The sequence below is a fragment of the Schistocerca nitens genome, chromosome 3 (assembly GCF_023898315.1).
Source record: "Schistocerca nitens isolate TAMUIC-IGC-003100 chromosome 3, iqSchNite1.1, whole genome shotgun sequence".
Taxonomy (NCBI): domain Eukaryota; kingdom Metazoa; phylum Arthropoda; class Insecta; order Orthoptera; family Acrididae; genus Schistocerca; species Schistocerca nitens.
The window spans coordinates 453,134,442-453,148,745 of record NC_064616.1 but is presented as its reverse complement, the minus strand read 5'-3'; the positions used below and the strand labels follow the sequence as shown (position 1 = coordinate 453,148,745).

The window sequence follows — 14,304 nt, the reverse complement described above, 5'->3', positions numbered from 1 at the left end:
GCCCTGATATAGAATGTGTTTTGTCCTTCCTTAGATGTAAGTTGAGAACAGAAGCTTAGGCTATGTTACCTGCTTCTCAGCGACATGGAGACTTCAGGAAAAGCAGCCTGCAAGCTGTGTTGGAGAAGGAAGCGAGAAGAGCGTAATCTACAATGGATCTTCCACTTTCCTTTTTGCAACAAGATATAATGGAGAACGCCATAAAGTGACTTCCACCCTCTACCTTAAATGTTTTAGTGAAAGTGGTTCATACGGACACTCACAGTGGTCCATGCAATTGTAATTAAATGAGTAAGTACTGCAAAGCAAAATGTTTTGCGTGTTTCTCTGTCAGGTGAAGAATGAAAAATCTAAATCACAAAAGTAATTTTATAATAATCGAAAATTTTGTTTCATGTTTCTATGTTATTTACGTACATGATTTGTAAAAATCGATTATGTCATGGTTTTCTATGTGTACTTACATATGTGTACGGTTATTTTTGTAAGTTCAGTATTAAGGAAAATTTTGCTGAAATCAATTTCATTTAAAAGAAGTTAGCTATAGCAACATCACTTGTTTCTAATATTTAATTTTGTTGAAAAATAAGTTTTCACAAAAATAAGTAGGGGGTGATGTGGCGAAACAAGTGCTGTATCATTGGAGAGATACAGAGGCTAACAGATGTGTCGGGACTTAACTCCAGCTCACTGCTACTAGAGCCACCTCATCATAACGCGCCTGCACATAGCATACAAAGTATTGTTCCTTAATCTAAGGATGAAATGAAAAATTAAAGTAACTCTTCTACATTTGTCAATATATGCTTCAATATATTAATGTTAAAATTGTTAAATCTGAAAATGATCAGATGAATATGTTTCAAAAATGGTTCAAATGGCTCTGAGCACTATGGGACTCAACTGCTGTGGTCATAAGTCCCCTAGAACCTAGAACTACTTAAACCTAACTAACCTAAGGACAGCACACAACACCCAGCCATCACGAGGCAGAGAAAATCCCCGACCCCGCCGGGAATCGAACCCGGGAACCCGGGCGTGGGAAGCGAGAACGCTACCGCACGACCACGAGATGCGGGCGAATATGTTTCATTTGATATATTGTATAAAGAAAAAAAGTAAGTGGTGCTAAGTAATACAGCTAGAAAGCTATAAATTGTTCAGAATGTGCAAATGTATGTAACAATCAACTCTTACAAGTCTCAACTTGATGGGAGCAATATTTTGGTCAAAATCGGCGCTTTTACGAAAAATTGAAGGCGCCAAATATTCGGCACAGAAATATGAAAATTCGTATGTGGACTCAGCTTCATATAAAAGTATTAACTATGTGACTCCATTTAACATTCCGCAGAACTAATATGTACCATGCAGCGGCCAGTACAACTGAGCGTTGTTTCTGAGCAGTCCGAAACCTAGTGAGGATTCACTGCTATACGAAACACACAACATGGGTCGAATGCATCCAGTAGTTGGAGGTGATTATAAGTAGTCTTAATATACGACTCCACGGGCTACTCACCGACCGAACTGATGCTGGAGAGGGCACTAATCTCTCCAGTGATAGCAGGGGCGCTATTAGGCCCTGCCCCTGAAGAAAATTTGCAGTCAGTATCGTCAATTGCTTTAAGAAGAATTAGGCGAAAAGACGCTTAAGGAAAGCGCGAGTCAACAGCACCGCCAAGCGCCCTCGCTTAGGAAAGGAGATCTCGTTAAAGGTCTGGCAATATCGAAAAAAAAAAAAAAATCTGCCCGAGTAGGGAATGTTCTGGGCGACCATTCTTATGTTGTTGTCGACCCTGATACTGGTGCAGAGAAAGGAATCCATAAACATCGACAACATTAAGCTCTCCGTCAGCTAAACCCTCCTCCGTTTATTGATTAGTAACCTATCATCTAAATCGTTGTTTACGAGTGTATTTATTGTGCTAGCTGCTTCGACAGTTAAATTTTCATTGTGTGATAAATAAAAGAGTGAAACTGTTTTTATTTGTTTTATATATGTGCTCGCCGAGGGTACTGTGTTTCCTTTACCAAGATTTTAGTTGTAATTTGAAACTGTTTGGCTACTAAACGTTCCAGGAGGGGAACGAAAGGGAAGAAATAGATGGCGAAACTGTCGAGGAGAGACGTAGTTCAGAGACGAGAAGAGGAAATCGGAAGTACTGGACGCGTGTCTCTGCATGAAATGGGCTGGTGACGAAGGTGGCAAAAGCATGTGGGCTGTTCCCTTTGAAGCAGGAGGCACCTGGCATATCACTGTCGAGCGTGACGGGCTGGAAGCGGCGCTATACTAAGGCCCCTTTTCACATACGAATACCTGCCGAGGGTAGATCGAGTCTGAGGAACGATCTACTTCGCTGAAGTCCCCCCAACATAGTGTGATAGTGTCATTGGGTAACTCTGCAAATAGACAGTAGAAACACACCGTCAAACACAAACACTCATTGGGGCCAACCAGTTTGAGTAAAACAAGATTCATGAGGGAATAAGTAAACGCATTCGTAAGAAAGGATGGAGGACAAAGTTTGAGTATGTAGAGGTGCCCTAGTAGAAGGAGGAAGGTGTTTAGAACATAGAATAAATTGTAAAAGAGAGCACACTGAAATCACGTAAGGAATATCGAAAAAAGGGATAACTAAAGAACAACATCGAGTATTGTACAATCTAAATAGTTCGCGAAAGTAGTGAAATTGGGTATCATTACTTGCTAGTTTTAAGAAATAAACACTGGAGGCCACAAAACGATTGTGTAACTCTCAACTTCCAATTCGTCCAGCGACTCTCAGAAATTGAAGAAAGTGAAACAATATTAAAAGGGGAAGAGGCACCCTGTAATCAGAAGGCCTTTGACAGCAACACTAGTTGAGTGATGATAACCGAAAATAAGAGGAAACCAAACAGACAGAGAGAGATTATGAGAAGGTTGCGAAGCATTCATTGAAAATAAAAAAGGAAAGAAAAATATATACTAATTACTGACAATTAGTATTAAATTTAAATTGAGAGAGGAATTTTTTTTAGTTATTTTAATGAACAGTATCTTGATGTAACTGCACAAGTGCTGTGCACTCGGCAACTAAGATTGCACCACTGGGGAAGAAAGGTGACCACAAGAAAACTAGTAGTAAGGTAAATAAAGTTTTTTGTTTATAAATAGTATACTGCTTGTGTTATTGTTTATAAATGTATATTGCTTGTGTTAGACTATATTATGTGAGAAAATATAAAACATGTAACCTTAGAGGGGTTCCTTCGCAAATAAGTACCATAGTTGTGTGTCGCCTGCAGCTCCTTCAGAGAGTGCTAACAAGGAAGTCATCTGCAAGGTCTGAGGCAGCTGGCAAGGACCGTATAGTTAAAAATGGACGCTCGTCAAGGCGCAGCCCGGGAGTAAACATGCCACCGAGGTACCAAGGTGTGTGTGACAGGGACCGTCGCCGAGAAACGGTTACAGCCCCTGGCCACGAGAGCTAGGGCCCACCAGCAGGAACTGGTTACCGACCCATTCGGTCGTCGGCAAGTTTCCTCCCCGCCAGCGCTGAGACGACAGCTGGTCGCCCAACGCAACCACGCAATGCGGTTACCTGCGCGTGTCTAGTGAGTGCGTGTGTTCCGGTAGATAGATGATTCGGGGGAGGGGACCAAACTGCGAGGTCATCGGTCCGATCGGATTAGGGAAGGATGGGGAAGGAAATCGGTCGTTCCCTTTCAAAGGAACCATCCCGGCATTTGCCTGAAGCGATTTAGGGAAATCACGGAAAACCTAAATTAGGATGGCCGGACGCGGACTTGAACCGTCGTCCTCCCGAATGCGAGTCCACCCCGCCCGGTGTGTTCAGGTAGAGAAGGTGAAAGTGAATCTGAAAACCTTGGACCACGCGAACACGCTCTAGCATGGCATAACGAGGAGTCTGGAACACAAAAAGTCTCAAATAGCAATCCTTTTTCATTGCCTCGTGACAATACAGTAGTGTCAGTGTAGTTTCATTATTTTTTTTAAGAGTCCGTGATTAAGAGACACTGTCGTTACCACATTATTAACTGAGAGTCAGGGTGAACCTTAGAAACACTTATTCCAACCTAAAGAGAACCCATTTTAGCTGAAAGTGAAATCAGTTACTAGTGGAACTTGGTTCTAACCTTGTAATTAGGTAGGAATATACAGAGGTAGTCCTGGAAACATTCATTGTGTTGTTAATTTTTGTGCCTTGTGTCTTTAAAATTTTGTGTCTGTTGGGATGTTGCTTGTGTGTGGTCATCAGGGAAGGATTCTGTGCCCAGAGCGGACAGCTGTTTCCACAAATCGGTATCCTGGAGGGGGTAGTAGTAACGCACAAACCTTTTGAGGACATACAACGGCTAGGGCACGACCACAGCGGCTGTACTTGCCAGTTCCAATCACAAATAAAGGGGGCCAAATAAAATTAGTTTCATAATTCCAACCATAGATTCGAGTTGCCTGCAAATTTTCGAACTCATTAATAATAACCTGAGACCGGACGGATCATTAATTAACAAGTCATAAAACTAAATCGGTCATTTTATGCAGTTAGAGTAACTGTCCTCAGTCAACAAGTATCATCGAATGATTGCTTGCATGGAGTACCATCAAGTGGGGAGGGCAGAGTAATTTTCACATTCTCCATTTGGTTAATGTAGAAAATGAAAATATGACGAATTTCCGTGACAGCTCATGGCCGTTACGTTTGAATGTAAGGTGAAGCTACACGTTGGCGAAGGCATACCAGTTTTCCCTCGTTCGGAGAATTCGCGCCCAAACAAGTGACCCAGCCTGAGAGGCAAAGAGACCGAGCTGCCCTCCGGGGTGACGCTGCACCAACGGTTCTCTCCCTCCCGCTGGTATGTTGGCTGCTGGGACCTACTTGTCAACTGCTGACGCACACTACTGTGCGGCCCCCGAGTTCACGAACAGCACCGAGAACCACACTCCACCCCATCCGGTTGCTGGTCTCGCACGTCTTCACTTTGCGGACAGCAGTTATGCGACACGTACCGTTATTTCGTTACTGAAGTGTTGTCTCTTACCACCTTGAGAGTGGCCATCTGTTAGAGCCCTCCACCCGTGTAAATTAGCATGATTCGCGTTCGGAATCTTGTAGCAGTCACGTTGGTGGCTACCAGGCAATTACATTACCTGCACAGCGAGCATCCGGTATCGCGGCCTCACAAATCGTAATGTGGTGAGTTTCGTCGTTCGGCCCCAGCCCCTGCTCTCGTTATACGGAGCTCATGGCTAGCATCTTATTATTCTCTCGTTCAACCATTCCTCGCTCTCTAGGCACTGGACGTAACCTCATTTCACTTCAATGTGTTTTGATGAATTTTCTTGTTTTAATTCCCAGTCTTACAGGAAGATGGCTTCGTACCAAGTTACTCAGATTTGTGAGTGCATGTTATAAAACTTGTGACAGGTTTACCTCACATTCGTGTCTTTTACTGCAATATATATGAGTTTTTTAATCATATTTACTGCGTATCATGTTCTGTAACTTTCCCACTGTCTCTTTGTCTTTAAAGAAGCTACGAACAAGGCGACGAAACACATGCAGAGAGAAGAAGTCTGACGCATTTACGATCCGGAGACCGCAGATCAGTAGGTGAGTGTAACTTCCTCTCTTAGAGGGAAAGGCGATAGACGGAAGAATACCATACCGCATCAGTCACCCAGTTCCTTCAACAGACCAGCATTAATAGCCTGATATTACGATCTGAGCAATATCTGGCATCTGAGATAATGTCCCATTTCTAGAATATGGAGCCGGTATACGTAGTAACATAGGTGCAATTCTTATAACAATGTCCCGAGTTCTTCCACCAAAGTAGCGCTGCGCATGGTACTTATCTGGCCGATTTTAATCATTTGTCTATGTTCCTTTGCCGTAATGTTGCGTGTCGATTGAATGTGAATACTACAGGAACACGGTGAACGCATAGCTATATAGGCTATTGGAATATGTGATCATGTACAATTCGGCCGTGTCATCACTAACTGCTTGTACAGATGGTCGATATCGAGATGTGTCTTCTGCCCCGTCTTACAAAGACGTCACGTAGGGTCTGTAGTTCCTCTCTGTTTATAGGAAAGTTTGACCAGACTATTTTGGCTTTTTCTGCATCCTGCTTTCTTTTCGACGGAGGTTTTTGTTTCTTACAAAGATAACTGGCAATTTTATAATCCGTTTGATCGAAGGGCTCGGGTTTAACAGTTTTCTTCCTGGACAGCGTTTCATGTGTTTCGACTGTCGACCTGACATATGTTTCGTTTGCAGTTAGTCTACGATTTTTTTTGTGAGGCTCACTGGCAGATTACTCTGTGCTTCAGAATTCATGTTCCATTCCTTAAATTTATCGCCCCGAGAACATTCCGTATGTCGCACAATCTTTACTTCATTCGCTGTATGATTCCTTTCTTTTCTTCACTGCATTGTGTCGTTTGTCATTTTTACGGTATTTTTTCAGATGGTCAGATTTTCCACAGTGGGGGCATATCAGTTTGTTTTCCATACAGTACTTGTAATATGGCCGTAGTCATGGTCGTTGCAGCATTTGGTGACAGCAAGTTAGTTCTTCAGAAGGACTGATCAAAACCCATTGTATATTTTTTCTGTTTAACTAACTGTGCTCTGACTGTTGGATTTATTTTCAGGACTAAATGTACTATCAGCTTCCGTCGCGGGCCCGTTTTAAATATGGCTTTTGTTTCTTCTAAGAATTTTTTCCTGTCTGTAGGAGAATCTGCTAAGACGACAGACTGTACAGCTTCGAGTCTCATACTTTTTTTTTTTAATTCCCACCAAACAAGTGTCACAACAACGAATCATATTTCTTCAGAAAGATGTAATGATAATGGTAACGATAGTGGTACATTCGTGGCGAGGTGTAATAAAAAACAGTGATCAAATGAGCACTCATATATAGATACATTCATGCGGGTATTGCAAATATATGGTGCCTTTTTCAAAGCAGGTATTGCCCGATATGACTTCACTGCAGTGTGCGCTTCAATTTATTGATATAATTGTTCGTTTCATAACTATTCCTTACTATATCCCGATTGTGCCTTGCCAAGACCGTACAACGACGATTGTAACCGTTATTATTGTCCCATTCTATGTAGCGACACAACTGTCTGGTGGAAGATTAGGAAAAAAATGTGCCTTCAACACAGTACTGGCAGGCATCTAGTTTCAATAGTCTCGTATAAGTTAGAACCCATATTTCTCAAAAAACATCTGAGAAGCACACCATACTACATCAGCATTTGTTACATGTAAGTGTGTACTACATTCGTGCGAAAGATGGACAAAGTCGCTGACCCGTTGGGTGTACGCTTCCCTTGTTGCTGCGATTGTGAGTTCGTAACATGAAAGGAAATGCTACGGTGCACTTATTTCCCGATGTGACGCAGAACTGTCCGGCTGAATTCATTTCATACTCTCTTGCCACCTCATTCCAATAGTCTGAAAATTTGAACGTAAGTACTGACACTGAGTTTGTAAATTTAATTTTTCTATTCCAGGCGGGTCGTCCTGTATGTAAGTGGTTGTAATTAAGTGCAGCTACTCACAGAGCTCCAGTGCGGGCTGTAATTACCGTAGGGCAGCGAAACTAGGTAGATATGCAAATGCGTTATTGCGGGATCGATTTACATTGGAAATTAGTTCCATTTTTTGCCACCAGATGCAAACTGGGGCTGTGAATGCAAGAAATACATATAGAAATTTTTCCATGTGTAATGGGATAGGAATGGGACATGGGCAGAAAAGGTCAAACAAGTGACAAAGACATAATGCCGATTTATTATTAGCCGCCGCTTACCACGTTTGTTCAATATGAGCAATGGAAACATCGGTGGTAGACAGAAAACATCTTTCGAAATTGTATTAAATGCTTTCTCTGAGAATTACTTTGAACAGTTAGTTCATGAGCCCACACGAATTGTAAATGGTTGCGAAAACACACTTGACCTCTTAGCTACAAATAATCCTGATCTAATAGAGAGCGTCATGACGGATACAGCGATTAGTGAACACAAGGTCATTGTAGCGAGGCTCAAAACCATATCAACCAAAACCACTAAAAATAACGCAAAATATATCTATTTAAAACAGCAGATACAAATTCGCTTGATATCTTCCTAAGAGAGAGTCTCCATTCCTTCCAAGCTAATTATGTAAGTGTAGACCAGATACGGCTCAAATTCAAAGATACAGTATCGACAGCGATAGATAGATTCATACCGCATAAGTTAATAGGAGACGGGACTGATCCACCATGGTACACAAAACACGTCAGAACACTTGGCAGAAGCAACGAAAAAAGCATGCCAAATTCAGAAGAACGCAAAATCACCAAGACAGGCTAAGTTTCACGGAAGCTCGAAATTTAGTGCGGACGTCAATGGGAGATGCTTTTAATAGTTTCCACAAGGAAACATTGTCTCAAAATTAGGTAGAAAACCCAGAGAGATTCTGGTCGTATGTAAAGTACACCAGTGGCAAAAAACAGTCAATACCGTCACTGCGCGATAGCGATGGAAATGTTAGCGATGATGTTGCCACTAAAGCGGAGTTACTAAATACAGTTTTCCGTAATTCCTTCACGAAAGAAGACGAAGTAAATATTCCAGAATTCGAAACCAGAACAGCTGTTAGCATGAGTGACATAAAATAGATGTCTTAGGTGTTGCGAAACAACTCAAATCACTTAAGAAAGGCAAGTCTTCCGGTCCAGATGGTACACCAATCAGGTTCCTTTCAGAGTATGCAGACACAATAGCGCCTTTCTTAGCAATCATATACAACCGCTCACTTGACGAAAGGTCTGTTCCTAAAGAGTGGCAAGTAGCACAGGTCACACCATCATTCAAGAAAGGAAATAGGAGTAACCCATTGAATTACAGACCCACATCACTGACCTCAATTTGCAGTAGGATTTTGGAGCATATACTGTACTCGAACATTAAGAATCACCTTGAAGAAAATGACTTACTGATACATAACCAACACGGATTCAGAAAATATCATTCTTGTGCAACACAGCTAGCTCTTTATTCCCACGAAGTAATGAGTGCTGTCGACAAGGGATCTGAGATCGATTCCATATTCCTAGATTTCCGGAAGGATTTTGATACCGTTCCTCACAAGCGACTATTAATCAAATTGCGTGCATATGGAGTATCGTCTCAGTTGTGTGACTGGATTCATGATTTCCTCTCAGAGAGGTCACTGATCGTAGTGGTAGACGGTAAATCATCGAGTAGAACAGAAGTGATATCTGGCGTTCCACAAGATAGTGTCATAGGCCTTCTGCTGTTCCTGATTTACATAAATGATCTAGATGATAATCTGCCAATTAGAAAATGATCTAGAGAGAATTTCTGTATGGTGTGAAAAGTGGCAATTGGCACTAAACAAAGAAAAGTGCGAGGTCATCCACATGGGTACGAAAAGAAATCCGATAAATTTTGGGTATATGATAAATCGCACAAATCTAAGGGCTGTCAATTCGACTAAATACCTACGAATTACAATTACGAGCAACTTAAATTGGAAAGACCACGTAGATAATATTGTGGGGAAGGGGAAACAAAGACTGCGCTTTGTTGGCATAACACTTAGAAGATGCGAGGAACCCATTAAAGAGACAGCCTACGTTACACTTGTCCGTACTCTGCTGGAATATTGCTGCGCGGTGTGGGATCCTTACCAGGTGGGATTGACGGAGGACATCGAAAAAGTGTAAAGGAGGGCAGCTCGTTTCGTGTTATCGCGCAATGGGGGTGAGAGTGTCACTGATGTGATATGCGAGTTGGTGTGGCAATCACTGAAACAAAGGCGGTTTTCCTTGCGGCAAGATCTATTTACGAAATTTCAATCACCAACTTTCTCTTCCGAATGCGAAAATAGTTTGTTGACACCCACCTACGTAGGGAGAAATGATCAGCATAATAAACTAAGAGAAATCAGAGCTCGAATGAAAAGATTTAGGTGTTCCTTTTTCCCAGGCGCCATTCGAATGTGGTATGGTAGAGAAGCAGTATGAAAATCGTTCATTGAACCCTCTGCCAGGCACTTAAGTGTGAATTGCAAAGTAAGCATATATATGTAGTTGTAGACGAGATGCTATACAGCGCTAGATTTGCACCTGGGATCAAAACTGGAACTAATTATTTCTGGTACCGCCTTAGCATATCTACCAAGTTTCGATGCCATACGGTAATTTGGTGTCTGTCACGTTATGAGCTGTCTGCCTTAGCAGTGAGAGAGTCTCCACAAAAACAAGGAGCCGTTAGTCCAGTTCCGCTTGCGACAGCACTCGCCTGGCCTCGCCAGCTGCAGACAACGCCCGCCACCTCACGGAGTTTGAGCAGCGATGTGAGTACAGTTTTTGATTTATCAGGTGATTACTGATATGTAAATCTTCGACCATAGATGCTCATAGGTCGGGCAGGACGTTACGTTTTTGAGCTTTAACATCTCTATAGCTATTACCACGTGACTACTGGGAAAACAGTCGTGGTGTAGTGTTGTGATTATGAATGTCAGCGTGTTTTGCCGAGAGAAGTAATCCTAAATTTGTAAATATTCATACTTTAATGCATCACGTTTCTTGAAAATTGCTAAACAGTTGTTTATATCATTTTTATAAGCAGAAAATCGCTGTCATGTAGATCATTGGTTAAAAGTGAAGTGTTTGATGCACATTCCAATGTGGCGTATTTGTTGGAAAATTAGACAACATAGGTTTTTTTATTTGTGTATGGTCCTTAACGATGAAGGGCAGCTATGGATACAGGCACTGAAAAGAAAACTGTGCATTTCTGAACCTGTCCCAAATATTTCGAGAAATAATGGAGCGACGCTGTGCCAACCAAATTAACAAAGACGCGTAAGCTCTGTAAAATTTTGAGTAACAAAATTCACTAGATGAATCTTTGTGAGCAGAAACTTCTTGTAATTCTGGGAAGCCTGGACATGTACAGTGTGTATGTGTGAGGGCGGTGGTGGTGGTAAGGGTGGGGGTGGGGGAAGAGAGTTTAGCAATTGGTAGGGTTCCTGCCCCTAACTTTGGATCCACTTAGCAACTAATAAGTACACGATACCTTCCGTTGCCAAATTTACCTTTATTGTAATTTTAATTAACGTGGAAGCCATAAAAACACCAAACATGGAGGCAAAATGTACGCATCTAAAAGCTACTTAAAAAAGGAAGAAAATCACTTAAATTTGTTTCAACAAGAGGAGAATAACTTAACTTCAACATGTAAGGTGATTACAGTAAGCCCTAATTCCACTCGACAAACGTAGTAACGATATAAGCGAGACAAATGTACTGAAGGAGGATAGCCGGATGTGCCGTAGTAAAAAGGGCGACTGTCAACCCCGTCAGGACGCGACCCCCGTCAGTTTCAGCTACCTGCAACATTCACAAAGTCATTTGTAGCTTCTTAAAAACAGTTAACATGAAAAGGCACAACGCGTAATATACTAATAAAATATAAACGACTACTTCACAGAACTAGCTCCTCTTTAGACAAAGCAAACAGCAGAATATTAATAACACCTAAAATACTTCTAACCTATAACAAACTAAGGTACCACGTAATAGAATATCGTCTTGAGCTCATCGAATACTCAGTTTGACTTGCCTGTTTATAGGTCTTACAACTCAATAGTGTCAGCTTAAGCAAACACGCGAATACAAAACTCGAAATACGAAAGGAATAATGATTGAAGCCACTGACAATGCTAGGCTGCCACACAGAGGAGACAATAGTAATTTACAGCGGCACACTACCGACTTTATATCTCCAATTTAGTATAATCAGAATAAACAGTTTTGTGGTTCAAATGGCTCTGAGCACTATGGGACTTAACATCTGAGGTCATCAGTCCCCTAGAACTTAGAACTACTTAAATATAACTAATCTAAAGACATCACACACATCCATGCCCGAGGCAAACAGTTTTGTGTATAATAATTACTTACAGTACCACGACAACCTCCGAATAATATTTATTACCCAAGGTAGGTGCTGGTATGGAAAGGCACCTTTAGTAATACAGAGTTCGAGTGTATTCACTTATTGGAAGGTTTCAACTTTACATCCCTTTCCCCATAGCTCTCTGTTTACACATTTCTATAACTTCTGCAACTAAATAAGGGCATATAAATGCACATATAACTGACACAGATTTAAGCAGAATAAAACAGTACCTTAGTATGGCGCAAATGGTTTCATTTGCTTCACAGGTGGGATATCTTCACCATTCAGTAATTCCTAAATGTATTCAACAACGCGTGAGAGCAAGACGTCGCCATGGTACCAGCTATTTACTTCACATGATTTCCTGCACAGACGCAAGGCAAACGAAGCGTTTTCACGTACAACAGTGGCGAGCATCACACATTTCCTCCGTCACGCCATAGACACATCTCAATTTCAATGGCCAGTAACAAGAACCTATACATGTCCTCGCAGCAGAAAAGCCCCGAAACACAACAGTGCACCACCGCGATACCCAGGTTCGTCGTTGAGTACACTATCGCATGCGCTCCTCTCTGTGATGCAGCGTCAAGGGTAACCGCATCCATGGTCTCCGAGCTGATAGTCCATGCTGCTGCAAACGTCGTCGAACTGTTCGTGCACATGGTTATTGTCTTGCAAACGTCCCCATCTGTTATGGCTACGAAGTCTTTCGCGACGTATTTCTTGAATAAAAACCTCTCGGTGTACATGCCGCGTCAATTCAGGATAAAACTCCAAGCTTTCGACCCCATCTGTTGACTCAGGGATCGAGACGTGGCTGCAAGATCCGTTACAGCCATGCGGATAAAATGCCCGTCATCTCGACTGCTAGTGATACGAGGCCGTTGGGATCCAGCACGGCGTTCCGTATTACCCTCCTGAACCCATCGATTCCATATTCTGCTAACAGTCATTGGATCTCGACCAACGCGAGCAGCAACGTCGCGATACAATAAACAGCAATCGCGATAGGCTACAATCCGACCTTTATCAAAGTCGGAAACGTGATGGTACGCATTTCTCCTCCTTACACGAGGCATTACAACAACGTTTCACCAGGCAACGCCGGTCAACTGCTGTTTGTGTATGAGAAATCGGTAGGAAACGTTCCTCATGTCAGCACGTTGTAGGTGTCGCCACCGGCGCCAGCCTTTATGTGAATGCTCTGAAAAGCTAATCATTTGCATATCACACACCTTCTTCCTGTCTGTTAAATTTCATGACATTTAACCCAAGACATCGGATTGTTGCAGATGTCGCAGCGCTCGTGTGTGGTCTGGTGTTGTCATATTGAAGGAGCCGGCAGCTCCATGCGTGGACGGACTCTTCGAATTAAAAATTCGATTACAGCGCGCTCGTTCTCTCTCACTTAAGTAGTTACGTTGCACACCGCCATGTTAGACGCTACAATTCGGAGACCTCTAGCGACAGTGGTGCAAATATCTAAACATGAAGAATAAAGATGTATAATGTTAATAACGTTTGTTTTATTTACAAGGCTTTAAAAATTTTCATATAAAAATTCGGAGTCATTATTTTTTAGCACCCCCTCGTAGAAAGGAAGTCAAAGTAGATGAAAATGAGACATTATACTGAGAGAAGAATTCGAAAGATCACTAAAAGATTTAGTCAAAATAAGGCCCCTGGAGTAGACGACATTTTCTCAGTACTGTTGAGATCCTTCAGAGAGCCAGCCAAGGCAAAATTATTCCACGTGGTGTGCAGGGTGTATGGGACAGGCGAGTTTCAGTTCCAAAGAAAGCATGTGCTTACAGGTGAGAGTACTACCGAACCATCAGGTTAATAATTCATTGTTGCAAAATACTAACACGAATTATTCGCAGTTGAATAAAAAGAAGAGGCCGAGCTTGGGGAAAATCGGTTTGTGTTGTGGAAAAATTTAGGAACACGCAAGGAAATGCTGATCCTGAGGCTTAGCCTAGAAGATAGGTTGAAGAAATGTAAAACCTAACTTTACAACTTTTTTAGAATTAGAGGAAGCTTTTGACACTATCGAATGAACTATACTCCTTTAAATTATGAAGGTGATAAAATACAGGGGGCAAAAATTAATTCATAACTTTTACAGAAACTACACCGCAGCTGGAATAGTCGAAGGACATGAAAGGGACGTAGTTTGGAGTGGAATGAGACCTGTTACCAGCGTTATTCATTGTGTACATTGAGGAAGCAGTAGAGGAAATCAATGACATTTTTGGAAAAGGAATATAGTTCAAGGAGAAGGAATG

The 14,304-nt window shown here is 41.9% G+C and overlaps 1 protein-coding gene across 3 annotated transcripts in view; it reads left to right on the top strand.

Annotated features, from left to right (window-relative positions):
- The window catches only part of LOC126248381 (uncharacterized), a 597,430-nt gene that overhangs the window by 408,520 nt on the left and 174,606 nt on the right, over nucleotides 1-14,304 (top strand). For 2 of the 3 annotated variants that reach the window (XM_049949321.1, XM_049949320.1), the window contains exon 1: nucleotides 10,331-10,400. The exons of the other annotated variant lie outside the window; for it this stretch is intronic. The gene's annotated coding sequence lies outside the window, so the exon portion shown is untranslated. Of the gene's footprint in view, nucleotides 1-10,330; nucleotides 10,401-14,304 lie in introns of those variants that run through there. 3 annotated transcript variants of the gene reach the window in all.